We start from the raw sequence: 21,793 nt of genomic DNA, 5'->3' as shown, positions 1-21,793 counted from the left end.
ATCATCTCAAGTAATTTGGAAATGAACTACCACATGTCCTAATGCTGTCCCTTCTGTGCACTTGACCAAATAGCCTATAATAGCCTATAACAAATTACTTACTTCGAGATTTAGTGGGAAAATTCTGTGAGATTTAAATGAGATGACTACTAATAAGCCATCTGTCTTTGACTCTGTACCAATTAAAAATGGGTTAGGAAAGTGCTTTGAAAATCAAGTGTGGTCATCAGGGAATCATTTACCTAAGTCTTCTTAACGCTGCTTAGTGAATATTTAGCGTGCTATAGTAAATACACGCTAACCACTAAATTGGAGGGGAAGGAGGGAGAACAAAGAGGCATGTAAAATATACTTATTTTTTCTAGTAGGAAAAAGCCAGTTAAAACTGTCACCTATTTTTATTGTAATCAGTCTTAAAGGTTGGCAAACTTCCTACTGCCGCTACCTGTTTTCAATATTTTTCTTATTTCTTCCTAAACTTCTGGAGCAGGGCTGTCTAATAAATATGTGAGTCACGTATGTAATTTTAAATATACTAGTAGCCCCATTAAAAAAAGGTGAAATTAATTTTAAGTATACTTAATATGTCCCAAATAGTATCACTTTAACATGTAATCAATATAAAAAATTATCAAGCAGATATTTTGCACTGTTCTTCCTACTCCAACGACAAAATCCAATGTATTTAACACAACACATCTCAATTAGGACTAGCCACCATTTCAAGTGCTCAACAGTTACAGGTGGCTAGCGCCTACCAAATTGGACTTCGCACTTACAGTGCATTTAATTTCTATTCCACTTAGCGCTACTTAAAACTTCACCCTCTCACCTTACTTTTTTTATGTTAAGATCTCAGTAAGTAACGAACTACAGACAGGTTCAAGCCCTACTTTACCTCTAATTACTCTTACAGCAATGCAATGAATCGTGATTTAAAATTAAAAAAAAAACTGCTGTTAAATTATTAGTCAAGCGCCCAGGGCAACGGACAGTAAAGAAATAATGTAGGCCATGGGCCGAGACGAAAACTATCCTTTTATTTAAAGCTATAACAATAATCTACAGCCAGTCCTGTAAAATAGACATCCATTGAAAAAGCCATGCTAATTCTTTTGCTTTTTCTGTACTTGGCTTCCTGTGTCCCTAAACACACCTCTTCTCTCAGGGTTTGCTCAGCAAGTCACTTGTTGAGTCTTGCAGTCTACAGAGAGGGTGGGTACTGGGGTGGCAGAGGAGTGAGAGGAAAGGAAGCATGGTGAGGGAGTCCAGGTGAGGACGGAGGCAGTTTAAGGGGAAAGCACAGACACCGAGGTGGTGATAAAGCTGGAGTCTCTGCTTCCTAGATCAGGACCACAGACACCTCAGTGTGCCCTAGCCACGTGCACGCTCCGACCCGTCCGAAACAGAGGCTCTGGACTGGGAAAATGTCCACAGGCTTCGATGCCACATAGTAAAAAAAGTACATATATAACATTTACAGGGGCTCAGGCCGCCGCTGCCTTCTCTCTGGAGTAGCTCTGCCTCCCGGCCATGGTTCCCTTCATGCCTCAGTGTACCAGGACAGAGAGGTCCTTCCGCACCCTCTTGCTGCCAGGTGCGCAACAAGAGCTGGGCGTCCGCCCCGCCCTCTCTACCGCAGGAGCCACAGCGTCCGCCGTCGCCCCCAAACCGCGTCTGCTGGGTGCCAGGCTGAAGAGCGCATCCTCGCCTGCTTCCTCCTGGGGCAGCCCCAGAGCACGCGAAGAGGGTGCTGCGCGGGACGCCGGGGTCGGCTCACCAGGGCGCAAACAGGTCAGGGCGATGTGGGCAGCGGAGGCCAGGGCTGTGGACAGCATGCCGGCGGCGGGGCTGCTGGCGCTTATACCGGCTGGGCTGCCGTAATGCGTGCGGGAAGTTTCATCATGCCTGCGAGGATCAACCAGCGCGTGCAGAGGCGGGGCTCGCGGGGCGGCTGGGGCGGGGCGGGGCGGGGCGGGACTAAGAGGGGCGGCGGGAGGGAGCAAGAAGGCATTCTTTTGTTTCCATCGCCTTCTGTTTCTCAGTGCGCGTGTTAAAGGACAGCCTCAGAGATCTGCCCAGGTTACCCGCTGTTCTGACAATTAGGGAGTCTTCTGCACTTGGTTTGTTCTTAGGGAAATCGTCACCGTTTTTTGTTGCACTACCGTGTGATTTATTATGGAGTGCAAAGAAAAGCTTGTCCTCAGAAACTGATGCGTAAGGCCTAAAATGTCCTTATAAAATATATTAATAAATCGGAGTCAGGAGTGGTGGCTCACGCCCATAATCCCAACACTTTGCGAGGCCAAGGCAAGAGGATCACTTGAAACCAGGAGTTCAAGACCAGCCTGGGAAACACAGCGAGATCACACATCTACAAAAAAATGGTGGCACACCCTTTAGTCCCAGCAACTCAGAAGGCTGGGGCAGAAGGATAACTTGAGCCCAAGAGTTTAAGGCTGCGGTGAGCTCCACTCCAGCGAGGGTGACAAAGTGAGACTCCCATCTCTAAAACAATAAAATAAAATCTAAATCTAATTGATTCATGAAGCCAAAACACATCAGTGGTCCCTAAACATTTTAAGTACAAAGATTCCTTTTACAATCTCAAAAAGGATTTTGTCAACCTACATCCACAGATAATTATGTGCTTTTAAGTGCCTCTTTGATGAACAAAAGACATCACAATTTTTAAAAAGTATCATAACACTCTTAAATCATATTTTACTAATTACATCAGCACCAAAATAAATTGAGAAATAGTAAAATTATATGTGCACGACCCACTAAGATCAGACTACAGTCAATGCTTGGAGAGAATGCAGGTTTGATATCCCCATACAATGCATTCCCCACTAAATAAAAAATGCCAACGATGTAAAATCCCTAAGCACAGAAGATGGAGTAGATTTTGGTAGTTATAGGCAAGAGTAAAGATAAGAGATGACTTGTTCTAAGGTTCATTCTTGCTGGAAAGTTTTCAGCATCAAACAGATTTTGCTGTATCCTAATTGATGTATTTTAAACCTGAGAGCAATGTGGGAAAGTAGGTCTTCTATCTACATTTAAAGATGAGAAAACAAGACTCAGATAAGTTGAGGGATTTATCCAAACACAGTTTCACAACAGTAAAGAACTGTGCCATAATCTGTGTAAACCCATTTCCAAGGTGTCCGTTTCCCGTAGCACCTTGCCTATGTAGTGGAAGATGGGTTCTCCTACTTGATGTGTTATCTAGTGTGGTTGGTTGTGCTGCTTATCTCCTGCTTGTCCCTCCAGAGCTCTACTGTTCTCCACCTCACTTTCTGTCCTGGCTCCCTTGCCCTCCTCTTTCAGGGAGAGTGTGTGAAAGAAGACATTTCAAGGAGATGCAAAAGGTGGGATGGAGTAGTCTCAGGACATTTAGTCGCCTGGCTCCCTGACCTCAAAGCTCATCTCAAGAAGACCACAGTTCCTGTTACCTGACCCTTCCCACACGTCCTTTTCTTCAGATTTTAGGAACTGCTTCCTATTCAGCTACTCTATCACAATGCTACTTGCTTTCTCGCTCTAGGATCTGTTAAAACAAAATTGAGGCTGGGTGCAGTGTTTCACGCCTATAATTCCAGCACTTTGGGAGCCCAAGGCAAGAGGGTGGCCTGAGGCCAGGAGTTCAAGACCAGCCTGAGCAGCATAGTGAGACCCACCCCCATCCCTGGTCTCACACACATACATACATGCACAAATTAATTTAAAAATTAAAAATTTGTTTTAAAAGTGAAATATTTACATGGATTATGTATGTATTCATTTTGGAGAACTATAGATCCCATAGAACTGGGAACTCTTTACTCTTCGAACAAAACATTTATTTAGCCACAAATAAACGAAGACCAGTGATTTAGCCTGCACACACACACACACACACACACACACACACACACACACAAAAGAAAACACTGGTTAGGCTGGGGCAGGGGTTGGAGGAAGAGATCTAAAACATTAAAATGTTATTGGGAAAGACCACTAATTAGAATCAGAATAATTACTGCTTTAAAGTATTTAAGAATAGAGCACAATGAACCCAGAGAAGAATTAGATACGATTCAGAGTAGAGCTCACAGAGCAGAAGGTATCTGAGCTGAGACTGATAGAATAACACTAATAAGGACACTTGCTGTCATTTATTATCTCTTAACCGCAGTGCGTTTTGTATATGTTATTTCCACTCTTCACATCAACCGTGGAAAATAATAATTATTCTTCTCTTGTGAAGTTAAGGAAGTGGTAAGTGGTCTAAGAAGATAAATTAACATACCAATACCAAACAGCTCAAGTTCCGTGACTCAGGACTGCCCGTGTCTTCCCAAGAGGTTCCGTAGCATGCAAAACAGGTAGAGAGAGCCCTTCCAAGAAGTGACAGTGAGATGTGAAAGGTCTCAGTGTGTCTCTGAGAACAACAGAAACCAGTAAGTAGACCAGGCAGAAAAAGCCAAGGAATGGGCAAGGATTTCTTCTTAAGAGAGCAAGAAGAATAAACAGAGCAGGACTGAGAGAAGCCATGGGAAATGGGCAGAATACCATGCATTTAGCGAGAAAAAATAACTTTTACTTTAGAACAGAAAAGAGGGAAAGAATGGTAGTGGTCTCGGTAAACCTAGAAAAGGAAAGGGAAAAAATAAACAAGGTGTAATAGTCAGGGTTCTCCAGAGGGACAGAACCAATAGGATACACGTATATGTGAAAGGGAGTTTACTAGAGAGAATTGGCTCACAAGATTACAAGGCAAAGTCTCACAATAGGTTGTCTGCCAGCTGGGGAAAGAGACAAGCTAGTAGTGGCTCAGTTCAAGTCCAGAAGCCTCAAAACCAGGGAAGTCCACAGTGCAGTCTTCAGTCTGAGGCTGAGGGCCTGAGAGCCCTGGGGAAGCTGCTGGTGCAAGTCCCAGAGTCCAAAGGCAGAAGAACCTGGAGTCTGATGTCTAAGGGCAGAAGGAACAGAAGCAAGCATCCTGCATGGGAAGAAGGAAAAAGGACAGCCAGAAGCCTCAGCTAGTAAGGTTATCCCAGCTTCCTCCACTTGCTTTGTTCTAGCGGCTCTGACATGTGATTGACTGGTGCCCACCCACCTTGAGGGTGGGTCTTCCTTCCCAGTCCACCAACACAAAAGTCAATCTCCTCTGGCAACACCCTCACGAACACACTCAGGAACAATACTCTAGGCAGTTCTCAGTCCAATCAAGTTGACACCTAATATTTACCATCATACAAGATTTATAAGCTAATTATGTCGATGATGATAAATAAGTGCCGTGGAGAAAAACAGCAGAGAGGAGAAAAGAAATGCGAAGGAGAGTTTACAAGTTTTAGAATAATTCATACTTATAGGCCACTGTTTTTCATAAAAAACAAGAGGCTCATCTTCTGCAGGTACTGAAGGGTTTGAGATGTTGTGAGGGTGAACTTGAAAATAACAGGCAAATATCAGAGTTAATGAGGGGAAAAGGAAAAGATGGGTGGGCATCATGGTGGTCCAGCAAAGGAGGAAAACCCAAGCATGAATGTGGACTGGTGACGTCGGGGAGGGCAGAGCCTCCAACAACACAATGCAGTCTGAGAGCCAGTGTCAAGACATGGAGGGAATGGATCCAGGTTCTGTGTTTGAAACAGTGTGTGTGGAAGAAGGATAAGAGGGCTCAGGAGCACAGGTGCAGTGAGTGTGCTTCTGCAGGGATACACTTTTGGTGTGTTCTATTATTGCTCAAAAATATGCAATGCACCTCTCTGGGGGAGGATTATACTATATCTAACCCATTGATATCAGCATAGCCAGGTGACTTGCTATTGCCAATGAAACATGAGCAGAAGTGACAGGTGTCACTGGTAAGCAGAAATTATAAGAACCATGATGTAGCTCAACACCATCTCTTTTTCCTCTGCCAGCATTCCAGGTAGGAGCAACTCCACCAACCAAGGGCCCAGAATGAGAATTATGTTGAGAAGGGTCACAGCCTACCCATGATCAATATGTAGCTGAAGTGAGCAAACAAACTTTTCTGGTTGTATGTGTCTGAGACTTGGGAGTCATTTGTAACCGCAGCATAACCCAATCTAAACTGGCTAATAGAGCTTAAATATTTTAAGTTGGAAGGGAAATAAGTAAAGCCAGAAGTGACCTAATTTGTTGAAAGTGTAACAGGGGCTGATGATTAGAGGCTTGGTTGCAGGCTAGAGAAGTATAGGGGTGAAAAAGACAGATGAACTGGACATTTTCATGGGCAAGGAATGTATAATTTTATAGTGTTAGATAAAATGGTGAATGTAAGATTATCGAGCCCAGGTTCCTGAATATAATGTGTGTTAAATAAACAAAAGCCTTCCTCTAACAGAATTCCCCTAAGCATTTCCAGGTTATGCCCTGTCCAGCCACAGATATGCCCAGTCCAGTCATAGATACTGTTTATAGCTTCTGAACTAGGAATCAGGAGCCCTGAAGTAACAGGCCCCAACAAAATCGGAGTCGAATTGTGAGCCCAAAAGCTTAACAAATATCCACCTTCATTGTCTTCCAACTGTATCTCTTACTTCCCTCTCCCTAGTTCATTGCATCCCAGTCATATTGATCTCTTGGCTGTTCTTGAACACAACAAGCAGAGGTGAACATGGTTTTTAGCTGCTGAAAGTTACACTTGTGGCTAGAGACCAGACTAACCCTTTTTCCTTCTTTTGGAGGTTATGATTAGGATTGTCAGAGGACAAAGCGTTTAATTTTTTCATTAAACTAACAACATGTTTTGAGCATGTATTATGTTCTGGGGCATGGAGCTTATTGCATTCATGGTGCAGGGGAACAGGAGAAATTAATGAGACACATAAATTACATGTATAAATGAAGATAAGTGCTATGGAGAAAAATAAAGGAGAAAATATTATAATGGGGCCTGGGTATTGCATTACGTAATATCCTATATAGTCTGCTATAGTCTGAATAGTCTGCTATTATTTGGTTTTCTCATTGAATAAAATGTTGTGAACATCTCTCTGGGATGAAACAAAAACATTCTGCATTGCTGTAGTGAAAGATCCTCAGAAGGGAATCATCTAGTCATTCCTGAGGCTTGTTAGATATGACCAACCCATCCACTGCATCTCAGTCATAACTACTCTAAACAACACCCACCAAAGGGGAAAAGGGCTTGCTGGAATCCAGCCATCAGTACGTCCTTGAAGCAGCTGAAGACTCATTTCACTTTTACCCTAATTTGGCCATCGTGACAGCACCCAGCCCAATATTCCAAAGCTAGGTTCTTAACACCATAATGGGGATCAGTGCTTCCTAGCAGGTACTGAAGGGTTTCAAAGACTGCAGATACAAATTATACTCACTGCTATATCTGCAGTGCAGAAAGCTGAGAGCAAAAATGATGAGATATCAAGGCTGCCTCTATGTTCTGAATGCTTCCTTTAAAAAACTGGCACCTAATGTAGGCTATATGCAGACTGTCCAGATCAATTGTGGCAGACCTCAAAATAACAATCATAGATACTGTTTATTGAGAGCATTTTGGGTCACCTTTTCAAAGTGATTTATTTTTGTCTACTGCTAAGTAACCGTCTTAGAAGCTGAACTCACAGGGTATGGCACGGTCAGTCTCAACCTCAGGAAATCCTTCAGACCAGGCATGTCTAAGCCATCAGGCCCCAGCATAGACAGAAAAACACATCTCTCCACAGCATTTGGCTGTGATCCAGAATATCTGGTGACAGAACAAAGGTGAGAAGACTGAGAGGAATTTATCAGAGCAAGCAAATAACAGTCTGAAATTTGGGCTTCTCTGTGAGGCTACCTCTGTCCATTTATATCTCTGAACATAGTATGTAGAGGAGTTGATACAGTAGTTGAATGGTGGCCCCACAGAAATATATACACATGCTCCAGAACCTGTGACTGTGACTTTATTTGGAAAAAAGCATTTTTGCAGATGTAATTAAGTGAAGGACTTCAGGATGAGATCATCCTGGATTATTCAGTTGGACCTTAAATCCAAGGACAAGTGTTCTTAAAGAGACACACAGGAGGGAAACAGAGAAGGCCATGTGAAGGTAGAGATTGGAGTCATGCAGTCACAAGCCAAGGAACATCTGGAGCCACCAGAAGATGGAAAAGGCAAGGAAAGTATCTTCCCTAGATGCTTCTTAGGAAATGTGGTTCTGCTGACACCCTGAAGAGAGACTTCTGGTCCCTAGAACTTCAAGAAAATAAACTTATGTTGTTTTAAGCCACTCGGTTTGTGGTAATTCATTACAGTAGTCCTAGGAAACTAATACACTTGATGACTCTTTAGCTTGACCTTTGATGCCTACCACCAAGACAAGAAGCAGCCCAGGCAGCAGCACCACTGCCAATTCTAAATGCCTCTCCAATTGTCATGGCCTCCGTTTCAGATGCACTGCCTGCCATATTTAAATTAAGGGATCTCTTGCACCTCCATCCACCCAACAACCACCCAGGTTGGAGCAAACTACATAATCATTAAAGAGATTCTCCATCTTCATGGACTATTCAGCCAGTCGGCCTCCAACCTTCCATTCCAATGGATGCCCACACTTTGCAAGAAGCCATTCAAAACTGCCCATGCAATTACCAGATGGCCTTCTGGTACACCCTTCCAGACACCTTGGTTCTTTTACCTGCTCAGACTACATAGAAATGGCTACAGTGAATCAGTAAATTGCTGTTTTCCTCTTACAGAATAGCCATTTCTCTGAAAGGTATCATTTCCTCCTCTACCCTTTTTCAGGTCTCTGCTGCTCTTGACACCTTTCAAAGCCAAGCACAATGCCTGGCACATAGGAAGCACCCAATAAATGCTTGCCAAGTGAATAACTAGAGGCCAGGCAGCTTAGGAACACCCAGGAGGGTAACCTAGAACCCACAAAAACGTCAGAGAATGCTCTAAACACTTTCCCACAGGCACTGCTACCACTGGCTTCCTAATACATTTCACCACTCTTCTTAGCTTGACCCTATTTTTGATGCCTGTCACCTGGTGATGGTGTAAACCTATTCTGGCCTCCCCTCAGTGGACACATTGAGCTTGCTTCAGGCAAACTCTTCCTGCCAAAGGAAGAGGAGTTTACCAGGTGAACAAGCAAAACTTCAAGCACAACCTCTACTTTCTGGCTAGCATTCTGCCCCTGCCTCTTTTCTGTTTTGGCCTCCCTGGTTCCATGCATTGGGTTCAGACACCTAGAAGTCTTGTCTCTTAGTGTTTGAATCAGCTTCTCTACTTAATGTTAGACTCACAAGTTCTCATGCTGTGTTTTGGGAGTGTGATAGTAAGAAATATGTAGTTGGTCTTTGTCTTTGGTTTCTCACACAGAGCTTTAAAATAATAATAATAATAATAATTTTTAAGAGACATGGTCTCACCAGTGGCATGATCATAGTTCACTGCAGCCTTAAACTCCTGGGCCCAAGTGATCCTCCTGCCTCAGTGTCCTGAGTAGCTAAAATGACAGGTGCTTGCCACCATGCTGACTCCTGACAGAGTTCTAAAACCCTTGGAATTCCCTGAGTGACAGGGGTAATAGGAGCATCTTTTGTTACTCATAGTAAGCACCGTTCAACCATATCTGAGTTTATGCTAACAACGTGACTCTTGGAGCATAAGGAGTCCTTTTTCTAGAAACCAATGAAATGATTAGAGAGTTGGAACTTTCTGCTTCACCCCTCAACATCCTGGGAGGAGAGTGGGGCTGGAGATTGAGTTAATCAGCAATGGCCAATTGTTTAATCAATCATGCCTATGTAATGAAAGCTTCATAAAACACCTAAATTATGGGTCCCAGAATGCCTCTGGATTGGTAAACACAGCCAGGGACTGAGTGTGTGGTGCACCTAGAGAGGGCATGGAAGCTCCATGTACCCCTATACCTTACACTATGCATCTTTTCCATTTGGCTGTTTCTGAGTCATATCCTTTAAAACAAATTGGTAATATTAGGTAAAGTGACTTTCTGTGTTCTGTAAGCTGTTCTAGCAAATTATCAAACATGAAGAGGGAGTCCTGTGAACCCCAGTTTGCAACCAATCAGTCAGAAGTATGGGAGGCCTGGGACTTGGGATTCGTTTCTGAAATGAGGGCAGTCTTGTGGGACTGAGCCGTTAACCTTTGGGGTTCATGCTTACTCTAGGTAAATGGTTAGAATGCAACTGAATGCTTGGACACCCAGTTGGAATCCAGAGAGTTCAGGGAGTGAGGATCTGGGCTATGGTATCATACAGATCAAATATGGAAACCTCAGCTACATTACTTTTAAACTATATGACCTTGAGCAAGTCCCCTCAGATTCTCAGTTTCTTCACTTGCCAAGCGGAAAAAAGATAAGAACTAGGCAGCCTTGTTGGGAGATTTAGGAATAATGTGAAGATTTGCAAACTTGCAGGATAGTTGGAACACAATAAAATTTCAAAATGTATCAGCTTTTGTTATCATTGGACTATATTCATATTTGGCCTCCAAATTCATAGCATTTAATCCAGAAAGGAGTTCTTGCTGAACCCTAGGCAGCCTTGCTCACTCTTTCAGATCTGAAGAGGTGAACAGAACACTCCCAATATTCCAAGAGATTTCTACAATTCTATCTCACTGAACTGGGGATGGAAATAACAAAAACCATTAGAAAATAATAGTTTGAAAAAATTAACTTTCTTAGTGTTTAATTTTATCTCTTGCAAATGTAACTTTCTAGTTTTACACAATATAAGCAGATGTAACTGAAAATTTCTTACGAGAATACCTCAGTCACACAATGTTGTGATGTATTACATATCACTGAATTGTACACTTTAAAATGGTGAATTTTACCTCAATTTAAAAAATTGTTTAAATGCAGTTGATACAAGAGTTAGGAAGAAATTACTTAGGCACATAGTGAGAGTACAGAAGTCCTTGGTAACATTTTCCTTTTAATGAAAGGCAACCCTAAATTATTTTCCTTTCTAACAAAGAGCAGCCTGTAAAATCAAGCTGCAGATGATGCTGCCAGTTTATACCAATCATGTTCAAGATGGCAGCTCCATCTTCCCTTCTCTTTGTCAGCCAGGTGTACAGTAAGGAGCAGACAAGATGGTGCCACCAATGGGAAAGTTCATTTGCATAATAAGATTAGGGTGGGGCAGCCAGCTCCCCCATGTCATACCTGTTTGAGCCAATTTGTGAGCCCTGTGTAAATTAGACACCGCCTCCTCAAGCCTGTCTATAAAATCCAGCATATCTGCCACAGGCAAATCTTTTCCTCAGAAGTCTCCCCCTCTCACTAGAGAGAGAGCTGTTTTCCTTTCTCTTTATTTCTTTTTCTTTTGCCTATTAAACCTCCACTCCTAAACTCCTCGTGTGTGTCCATGTACTAAATTTTCCTGGCGTGAGATAAAGAACCCCGGGTATTTACCTCACACAATGTAGCTGCTGCACAGTGACTGATGTTGTCTCCAGAAATAGAATGTTGTCCTGGGGTTCATTTTAAGAAGTTTCTTGAGATTCTGATTCTCTAGGTCAAGGTAGAGCATGGTCATCCCTGCCTTGTAAAAACTCCCTTAGAGATTCACATGAGCCAGAGTTAAGAACCAATGATTCACGATTTAAAATATCACAAAATTGGGCAAAGGATATGAATAGAGTAGAAACTGCATACACACACACAAAGACATGTTATCTGGCTAAGATGGTTGGACTCTGGGGGCATTCTTTTCTCTATCATTTCTATTATTTGAGTTATGATAAAGTTTGTGTTTTCTTGTTGTTGTTGTTGTTTTGGGTTTTTCTTTTTTTTTTTTTTTTTTTTTGAGACAAGGTCTCACTCTCATTTCCCAGGCTGCAGTGCAGTGGTGTGATCCTGGCTCACAGCAGCCTCAACCTCCTTGGCTCAGGTAATTCTCTCACCTCAGCCTCCCGAATAGCTGAGACTACAGCCACACACCAACATGCCTGGCTTTTTTTTTTTTTCTAATTTTTATAGAGATGGGGTTTTACCATGTGGCCCAGGCTGGGCTTATGAATCCAGGGCAGATTACTCATGGGCTCAAGCAATCCACTCACCTGAGCCTCCCAAAGTGCTGGGATTATAGGTATGAGCCACCATGCCCGGTCTACGATAAAGTTTGACCAATGCATTTAACTATGTAAATTACACTTTTCTGTAAACCATGGTCACTATAGCACCACCTGGATTCTCCTCATCCAGGAGACAATGAGACAAGCTGGGGCAACATAGCAAGACTCCATCTCTACGTTGAACGTCTTCCATTCAAAAGGGTCCCAACACCAAAAGCAATTTCAACAAAAGCAAGATTTGATAAATGGGACCTAATTAAACTAAAGAGCTTCTGCACAGCAAAAGAAACTATCAACAGAGTAAACAGAGAACCTACAGAATGGGAGAAAATATCTGCAAACTATGCATCCAACAAAGGTCTAATATCCAGAATTTATGATGAGCTCAAACAAATCAATAGGCAAATAACATGAATACTTTTCAACAGAAGACATTCAAGTGGATAATGAGCATATGAAAAAACGTTCAACATTACTAATCATTAGAGAAATGCAAATCAAACTACAGTAAGATACAATCTCACACCCATCACAATGGTTATTATTATTATTATTTTATTATCATTATTTTTAGACAGAGTCTCTGTCACCCAGGCTGGAGTGCAGTGGTGCTATCTCGGCTCACTGCAACCTCCACCTCCCAGGTTCAAGCAATTCTCATCCCTCAGCCTCCTAAGTTGCTGGGACTACAGGTGTGTTCCACCATACCTGGCTAATTTTTGTATTTTTAGTAGAGATGGGGTTTTGCCACATTGGCAGGCTGGTCTCCAACTACTGACCTCAAGTAATCTGCCCACCTTGACCTCCCAAAGTGCTGAGATAACAGGCATGAGCCACCATGCCCAGCAGCAACAGCTATTACTAAAAAGCCAAAAAACTACAGATGCTGGTGCAGCTACACAGAAAAGGGAATGCTTATACATTGTTGGTGGGAAGTTAAATTAGTTCAGCCACTGTGGAAAGCAGTTTGGTGATTTCTCAAAGAACTTAAATCAGAATTACCATTTGACCCAGCAATCTCCTTATTGGGTATATACCCAAAGGAATATAGATCATTCTACCATAAAAACATATGCACACCTATGTTCATTGCAGCACTATTCACAATAGCAAAAGCCTGGAATCAACCTGAATGTCCATCAATGATAGGCTGTATAAAGCTAATGTGGTACATATATACCATGGAATACTATGCAACCATAAAAATAATGAAGTATGTTCTTTGTAGCAACATGGATCAACATGGATGCAGCTGGAGTCCATTATCCTAAGCAAACTAACACAGACGGGGACAGAAAACCAATTACCCCACATTCTCACTTATAAGTGGAAATTAAACATTGAGTACATATGAATACAAAGAGAGTAAAAACAGACACCAGGAACTAAATGAGGGTGGAGGGTGAGAGGAGGGTGAAAATTGAAAAACTACCTATCAGTTACTATGCTCATTACCTGGGTGATGAAATAATTTGTACGCCAACCACCCCTCCATTGCAACACACAATTTACCTATTTAACAAACGTGCATGTGTACCCCTCAACCTAAAATAAAAGTTTAAAAAATAAAATGAAGTTGGATTCCTAGGTATTTTATTCTCTTTGAAGCAATTGTGAATGGGAGTTCACTCATGATTTGGCTCTCTGTTTGTCTGTTATTGGTGTATAAGAATGATTGTGATTTTTGTACATTGATTTTGTATCCTGAGACTTTGCTGAAGTTGCTTATCAGCTTAAGGAGATTTTGGGCTGAGACAATGGGATTTTCTAGATATACAATCATGTCATCTGCAAACAGGGACAATTTGACTTCCTCTTTTCCTAATCGAATACCCTTTATTTCTTTCTCCTGCCTAATTGCCCTGGCCAGAACTTCCAACACTATGTTGAATAGGAGTGGTGAGAGAGGACATCCCTGTCTTGTGCCAGTTTTCAAAGGGAATGCTTCCAGTTTTTGCCCATTCAGTATGATATTGGCTGTGGGTTTGTCTTAGATAGCTCTTATTATTTTGAGATACGTCCCATCAATACCTAATTTATTGAGAGTTTTTAGCATGAAGGGTTGTTGAATTTTGTCGAAGGCCTTTTCTGCATCTATTGAGATAATCATGTGGTTTTTGTCTTTGGCTCTGTTCATATGCTGGATTACATTTATTGATTTGCATATATTCAACCAGCCTTGCATCCGAGGGATGAAACCCACTTGATCATGGTGGATAAGCTTTTTGATGTGCTGCTGGATTCGGTTTGCCAGTATTTTATTAAGGATTTTTGCATCAATGTTCATCAAAGATATTGGTCTAAAATTCTCTTTTTTGGTTTTGTCTCTGGCCCGCTTTGGTATCAGGATGATGCTGGCCTCATAAAATGAGTTAGGGAGGATTCCCTCTTTTTCTATTGATTGGAATAGTTTCAGAAGGAACGGTAACAGCTCCTCCTTGTACCTCTGGTAGAATTCGGCTGTGAATCCATCTGGTCCTGGACTCTTTTTGGTTGGTAAGCTATTGATTATTGCCACAATTTCAGATCCTGTTATTGGTCTATTCAGAGAGTCAACTTCTTCCTGGTTTAGTCTTGGGAGGGTGTATGTGTCGAGGAATTTATCCATTTCTTCTAGATTTTGTAGTTTATTTGCATAGAGGTGTTTGTAGTATTCTCTGATGGTAGTTTGTATTTCTGTGGGATCGGTGGTGATATCCCCTTTATCATTTTTTATTGCATCTATTTGATTCTTCTCTCTTCTTCTTTATTAGTCTTGCTAGTGGTCTATCAATTTTGTTGATCCTTTCAAAAAACCAGCTCCTGGATTCATTAATTTTTTGAAGGGTTTTTTGTGTCTCCATTTCCTTCAGTTCTGCACTGATTTTAGTTATTTCTTGCCTTCTGCTAGCTTTTGAATGTGTTTGCTCTTGCTTTTCTAGTTCTTTTAATTGTGATGTTAGGTTGTCAATTTTGGATCTTTCCTGCTTTCTCTTGTGGGCATTTAGTGATATACATTTCCCTCTATACACTGCTTTGAATGTGTCCCAGAGATTCTGGTATGTTGTGTCTTTGTTCTTGTTGGTTTCAAAGAACATCTTTATTTCTGCCTTCATTTCGTTATGTACCCAGTAGTCATTCAGAAGCAGGTTGTTCAGTTTCTATGTAGTTGAGCGGTTTTGAGTGAGTTTCTTAATCCTGAGTTCTAGTTTGATTGCACTGTGGTCTGAGAGACAGTTTGTTATAATTTCTGATCTTTTACATTTGCTGAGGAGTACTTTACTTCCAACTATGTGGTCAGTTTTGGAATAGGTGTGGTGTGATGCTGAAAAAAATGTATATTCTGTTGATTTTGGGTGGAGAGTTCTGTGGATGTCTATTAGGTCCGCTTGATGCAGAGCTGAGTTCAATTCCTGTGTATCCTTGTTAACTTTCTGTCTCGTTGATCTGTCTAATGTTGACAGCAGGGTGTTAAAGTCTCCCATTATTATTGTGTGGGAGTCTAAGTCTCTTTGTAGGTCACTCAGGACTTGCTTTATGAATCTGGGTGCTCCTGTATTGGGTGCATATATATTTAGGATAGTTAGCTCTTCTTGTTGAATTGATCCCTTTACCATTATGTAATGGCTTTCTTTGTCTCTTTTGATCTTTGTTGGTTTAAAGTCTGTTTTATCAGAGACTAGGATTGCAACCCCTGCCTTTTTTTGTTTTCCATTTGCTTGGTAGATCTTCCTCCGTCCTTTTATTTTGAGCCTATGTGTGTCTCTGCACATGAGATGGGTTTCCTGAATACAGCACACTGATGGGTCTTGACTCTATAACCAATTTGCCAGTCTGTGTCTTTTAATTGGAGCATTTAGTCCATTTACATTTAAAGTTAATATTGTTATGTGTGAATTTGATCCTATCATTATGATATTAGCTGGTTATTTTGCTCATTAGTTGATGCAGTTTCTTCCTAGCCTCGATGGTCTTTACAATTTGGCATGATTTTGCAGTGGCTGGTACCAGTTGTTCCTTTCCATGTTTAGTGCTTCCTTCAGGAGCTCTTTTAGGGCAGGCCTGGTGGTGACAAAATCTCTCAGCATTTGCTTGTCTGTAAAGTATTTTATTTCTCCTTCACTTATGAAGCTTAGTTTGGCTGGATATGAAATGCCGGGTTGAAAATTCTTTTCTTTAAGAATGTTGAATATTGGCCCCCCCCCCTCTTCTGGCTTGTAGAGTTTCTGCTGAGAGATCAGCTGTTAGTCTGATGGGCTTCCCTTTGTGGGTAACCCGACCTTTCTGTCTGGCTGCCCTTAACATTTTTTCCTTCATTTCAACTTTGGTGAATCTGACAATTATGTGTCTTGGAGTTGCTCTTCTCGAGGAGTATCTGTGTGGCGTTCTCTGTATTTCCTGAATCTGAATGTTGGCCTGCCTTGCTAGATTGGGGAAGTTCTCCTAGATGGTCCTCTTCAAGGAGAACTACAAACCACTGCTCAATGAAATAAAAGAGGATACAAACAAATGGAAGAACATTCCATGCTCATGGGTAGGAAGAATCAATATCATGAAAATGGCCATACTGCCCAAGGTAATTTATAGATTCAGTGCCATCCCCATCAAGCTACCAATGACTTTCTTCACAGAATTGGAGAAAACTACTTTAAAGTTCATATGGAACCAAAAAGAGCCTGCATCGCCAAGTCAATCCTAAGCCAAAAGAACAAAGCTGGAGGCATCATGCTACCTGACTTCAAACTGTACTACAATGCTACAGTGACCAAAACAGCATGGTACTGGTACCAAAACAGAGATATAGATCAATGGAACAGAACAGAGCCCTCAGAAATAACACCGCTTATCTACAACTATCTGATCTTTGACAAACCTGAGAAAAACAAGCAATGGGGAAAGGATTCCCTATTTAATAAATGGTGCTGGGAAAACTGGCTAGCCATATGTAGAAAGCTGAAACTGGATCCCTTCCTTACACCTTATACAAAAATTAATTCAAGATGGATTAAAGACTTAAACGTTAGACCTAAAACCATAAAAACCCTAGAAGAAAACCTAGGCATTACCATTCAGGACATAGGCATGGGCAAGGACTTCATGTCTAAAACACCAAAAGCAATGGCAACAAAAGCCAAAATGGACAAATGGGATCTAATTAAACTGAAGAGCTTCTGCACAGCAAAGGAGACTACCATCAGAGTGAACAGGCAACCTACAAAATGGGAGAAAATTTTCACAATCTACTCATCTGACAAAGGGCTAATATCCAGAATTAACAATGAACTCAATCAGATTTACAAGAAAAAAACAAACAACCCCATCAAAAAGTGGGCGAAGGACATGAACAGACACTTCTCAAAAGAAGACATTTATGCAGCCAAAAAACACATGAAAAAATGCTCACCATCACTGGCCATCAGAGAAATGCAAATGAAAACCACAATGAGATACCATCTCACACCAGTTAGAATGGCAATCATTAAAAAGTCAGGAAACAACAGGTGCTGGAGAGGATGTGGAGAAATAAGAACACTTTTACACTGTTGGTCGACTGTAAACTAGTTCAACCCTTGTGGAAGTCAGTGTGGCGATTCCTCAGGGATCTAGAACTAGAAATACCATTTGACCCAGCCATCCCATTACTGGGTATATACCCAAAGGACTATAAATTATGCTACTATAAAGACACATGCACACGTATGTTTATTGCAGCTCTATTCACAATAGCAAAGACTTCAAACCAACCCAAATGTCCAACAATGATAGACTGGATTAAGAAAATGTGGCACATATACACCATGGAATACTATGCAGCCATAAAAAATGATGAGTTCATGTCTTTTGTAGGGACATGGATGAAATTGGAAATCATCATTCTCCATAAACTGTCACAAGGACAAAAAACCAAACACCGCATATTCTCACTCATAGGTGGGAATTGAACAATGAGAACACATGGCCACAGGAAGGGGAACATCACACTCTGGGGACTGTTGTGGGGTGGGGGAAGAGGGGAGGGATAGCATTAGGAGATATACCTAATGCTAAATGATGAGTTAATGTGTGCAGCACACCAGCATGGCACATGTATACATATGTAACAAACCTGCCCATTGTGCACATGTACCCTAAAACTTAAAGTATGGTAATAATAAAATAAAGTAAAATAAAATAAAAAGAAGCCATAGAGACTGGAACAAAGTGGCAGTTTTTCAGGTGCTGAAAGAAATGAACAGTTAACTCAAAATTTAATGCCCAGTAAAGTGATCCTTCAGAACAAGGAAAAAAATCAAGACATTCTCAGATGGAAAACTAAGAAAATGTCTCCCCAGCAGACCCACAATAAAATAATGACTGATTGAAGTTCTAAACAGAAAGAAAAGGATAAAAGAAGGAAGCCTGGAAAATTAGAGGGAAGGAAAAACACTATAAGCAAAATCATGGGTACAAGCAGTAAGCTTCTCTTCTCAGTTTTTAAAATTGTCTGATAGTTGAAATAAAAATTAAAACACTGAAAAAAAAAAGCCCTTGGGTGGTAGAGAGAGTTTCATGACAGGGACCAGCAAAAAGTTCATATTGGGACTCTATTACACCCCCAGGTGAAGCAAATGTTGTCACCATCCCATGTGTCCAAAGCCTACTGTTAAGGGCCTGAGTCTAACAAGTGAATACAGTGCAAAGTTGGAATTGTGATCTTCATATGTGGATCTGGCCACAGGTGGGATGGTGGTCCATTTCTGGATCTAGCTCATAGGCATAATAATGAGCCTCATCCCTGAACCCAGCCTACGAAAGACAACTGGGTTTAAGGCAATATGCAAGATCATGAATCCAAAGAAGCATGTAGGCTTCAGAGTGGCTTGCAACTCTCATATATGCAGTATAAATCCTTCAAATGTTGTAGTGTCATACAACATGTCAGGAAACATGTTAGATTGTGACTCTCATATACACATCCAGCTCACAGTTAATGGTGTCACACTCAAAGACAAGGAAATTTGGCCTATTACTAGGCTTAGCACCCAGGTGTTGAGACTTTTTGGGTTAAATTCCTTACCATGGGTACATTGTGACATATGGCTGGGTTAGAATCAAAATAATGTAACTATTCTGCCTGGACGCTGCCAACAGGGAATATTATCATGTATCTGTGGGCCTATAAGCTAGTTGATTTGTCTCTTCTGCCTCTGCCCTGTCCCCGGAGGACATTGTGAAATATCATTTGACTTAACATCTAGGTCATGTGATTCTCCTCTCCTGCCTGGGTCCTGCTCACCAAAGAAATTGTGACATATCGCTAATTGCAAAATCTAGGTGATGTGACTTTCATTCATATTCTAGGTTCTTCCAGGAGAGGGGATTATTACATATTGCAGAGCCTAGCACTCAGGTAGAGTGGCTCTCCTCTTTTTTTTTCTTCCCTGTCTGTGGTCGGCTTAGTGACATACTATTTGAGGCTGTACCCAGGTGATGTGACTCTTCTGACTAGGCCCAGCCTGCATATGAGATTATGCTGTATCACTGGCTAAGCACCCAGATGATGTGACTCTCCTGCCTTGTCCCTGCTCACAGGTGAAATTGTGACATATATGTGGGTTAATCACACATGTGCAATAATAAGTCTCATACCTGGATCCAGTCAGTAGTGGTATTTTGACTCTCATAGCCAGTCTCATGGCTATGGGTGAAGTCCTGGATTTTTCACTTGCATAAAGTTCACGAAGAATTATAGCACTCAGGTATATCATATAAAGCCGTAATGTTACAAAGAGTGTCATAACAGAGACCAGCAACCAGGTGAGAATGTGAGTCTTATGTGCACACCTAGCTGACACGATTGTCATTCTTGCACATGAACAGGGCCTTGGAATGAGGTACTGAATCTCACACATATAAAGCAATCGAAGGTTGAAATAACTACTCTCATACAGGGATCTTGTTCACAGGTGGCTTGGTAACATTTGAACCATGATTCAGCACACCTGTGGTGCTGTGACTCCCCTACTGGAACACAGTCTTCAAGTGGGATTGGGGCTGTTATACATGGATCTTGTGCATTGTTGAGACTGTGACTCCTCTACTTAGACCCAACTCATAGAAAGAGTTTACTCACATGCACGAAACCAGGGCTTGTGTGGGGTGTGAAACTTGTATCCAAACCTTTCTGAGAGTGTGATTGGGACAGGTAACTTTCCCCAGCACATTAATAATTTCACTCTCTTTTCTAGGCCCAGACCACAGAGAAAATTGTGCCATACATAGAACAAGCACCTAAGCAATATATAATGGCTTCCTTGGCTCTGCCTATAAAGGGCACTTTTATATATACTGGGACCTCACCCAGGTGATGTGAATTATCTGCGAAAAGCCTGTCTACAAAGAGAACTGTGTCTTATATCTAGGTCCATCACATAAGTGATGTAACTCCCTTCTACTGCATTGGCGAGGCATTTACAATGCATTGTGACACATAACTGGGTACTTCACCCAGGCGATGCGATTCTCCTTTTGGGTTCTGCCAACAGGAAGCATTGTAACATATCACTTGGCTCAGCACCTGGGTGATGTTTTTTCACTTTTGCCTGCATCCTGGCCACAGGGAAATTGTGACATATTGCTGGGCCCAGCAACAACATGAGGTCACTCTCCAGCTTTGGTATTGCCCATTAGTACCATTGTGACATATATCTAGGGCAATTGCATAGGTGAAGTGAGTCTCTTGCCAAAGTCCTGCCCATAAAGGAGGTTTTGATATGTCACTGAAATCAGGATCCAGATTATGTGAGTCTTCTGCCAGTGTCCTGTCCACAAGGTGGATTGTGACATCTCACTGGACCTGAACCCACATAGGTGATGTGACTTTCTTGCCTTCTCTCTGGCCACAGGTGATATTGTGTCATATACCTGAGACCATAACAAAAGCCTAATAACAACTCATATGCCTGAAGCCAGGACATGTGCAGGATGGTGACTCTTATTCTTAAACCTTTTCGCAAGTGTAATTGTGACATATATATTTGCCCAGCTCCTGAGTGATTTAATAATTATGCCTAGGTATAGCCCACAAATGAGATTTTGACAAATACCTGGGCCAAGCACCTTGATGATTTGATGGTGCTATCTTAACAGTGTCCTCTGGGGGGATTGTAACATATTGCTGGACCCATCATCTAGGTTACATGACACTCCTCTCCTGCCTGTACCCTGCTTCCTTTGGCAATTGTAGCCTTTCTAAACACTGCATCCAAATGATATGACTCTCTTGCCTGGGCCCTGTCAACAGGCAGCATTGTGAAATATTTTTTGGCCCATCATTAGGTAATATGACTCTCCTCTCCTGCCTAGACACTGCCAACAAAGAACATTGTGCCACAGAGCTGGACCTAGCACACAAGTTATGTGATGTTTCTGACAGGACCCAGCCTACAAAGAGAATATTGGAATATTTCTGGTCCAGCATTTAGGTGATGTGGCTGTTCTGCCTGCTTCATAACCACAGAGGGAATTGTAATATATACCTAGGCACAGCTCACAGGAATGATAATGGCTTTCATATGTGGACTCAGCCAATAGAGGATATTGTGACTCTTATAACTAGGTTTAGGGACATGTGTGATGTCCTGGATCACCTTCTTGTGCAAATGCCACAAAAGAATACAACACTCACACATATTTTACAAAGTCTTTGGGTTATACAGAGTTAAATCAGTGCTCAGCATA

General features: G+C 41.7%; 1 long non-coding RNA gene across 2 annotated transcripts in view; it reads left to right on the top strand.

The window, feature by feature from the left end:
• Positions 1 to 1,621: 1,621 nt before the first annotated feature.
• Positions 1,622 to 21,793, top strand: part of LOC109027948 (uncharacterized) — a 39,204-nt gene continuing 19,032 nt past the window's right edge. Inside the window, exon 1 of one of the 2 annotated variants that reach the window (XR_010134992.1) lies at positions 1,622 to 1,794. This is a non-coding gene — a long non-coding RNA (uncharacterized lncRNA). The remainder of the gene's footprint in view (positions 1,795 to 21,793) is intronic. The other variant, XR_010134991.1, reaches the window with a different exon arrangement.

Source organism: Gorilla gorilla, chromosome 7 (assembly GCF_029281585.2).
Source record: "Gorilla gorilla gorilla isolate KB3781 chromosome 7, NHGRI_mGorGor1-v2.1_pri, whole genome shotgun sequence".
Taxonomy (NCBI): domain Eukaryota; kingdom Metazoa; phylum Chordata; class Mammalia; order Primates; family Hominidae; genus Gorilla; species Gorilla gorilla.
Note: the sequence above shows the minus strand (reverse complement) of the source record. Positions and strands in the feature narration are given on the sequence as shown.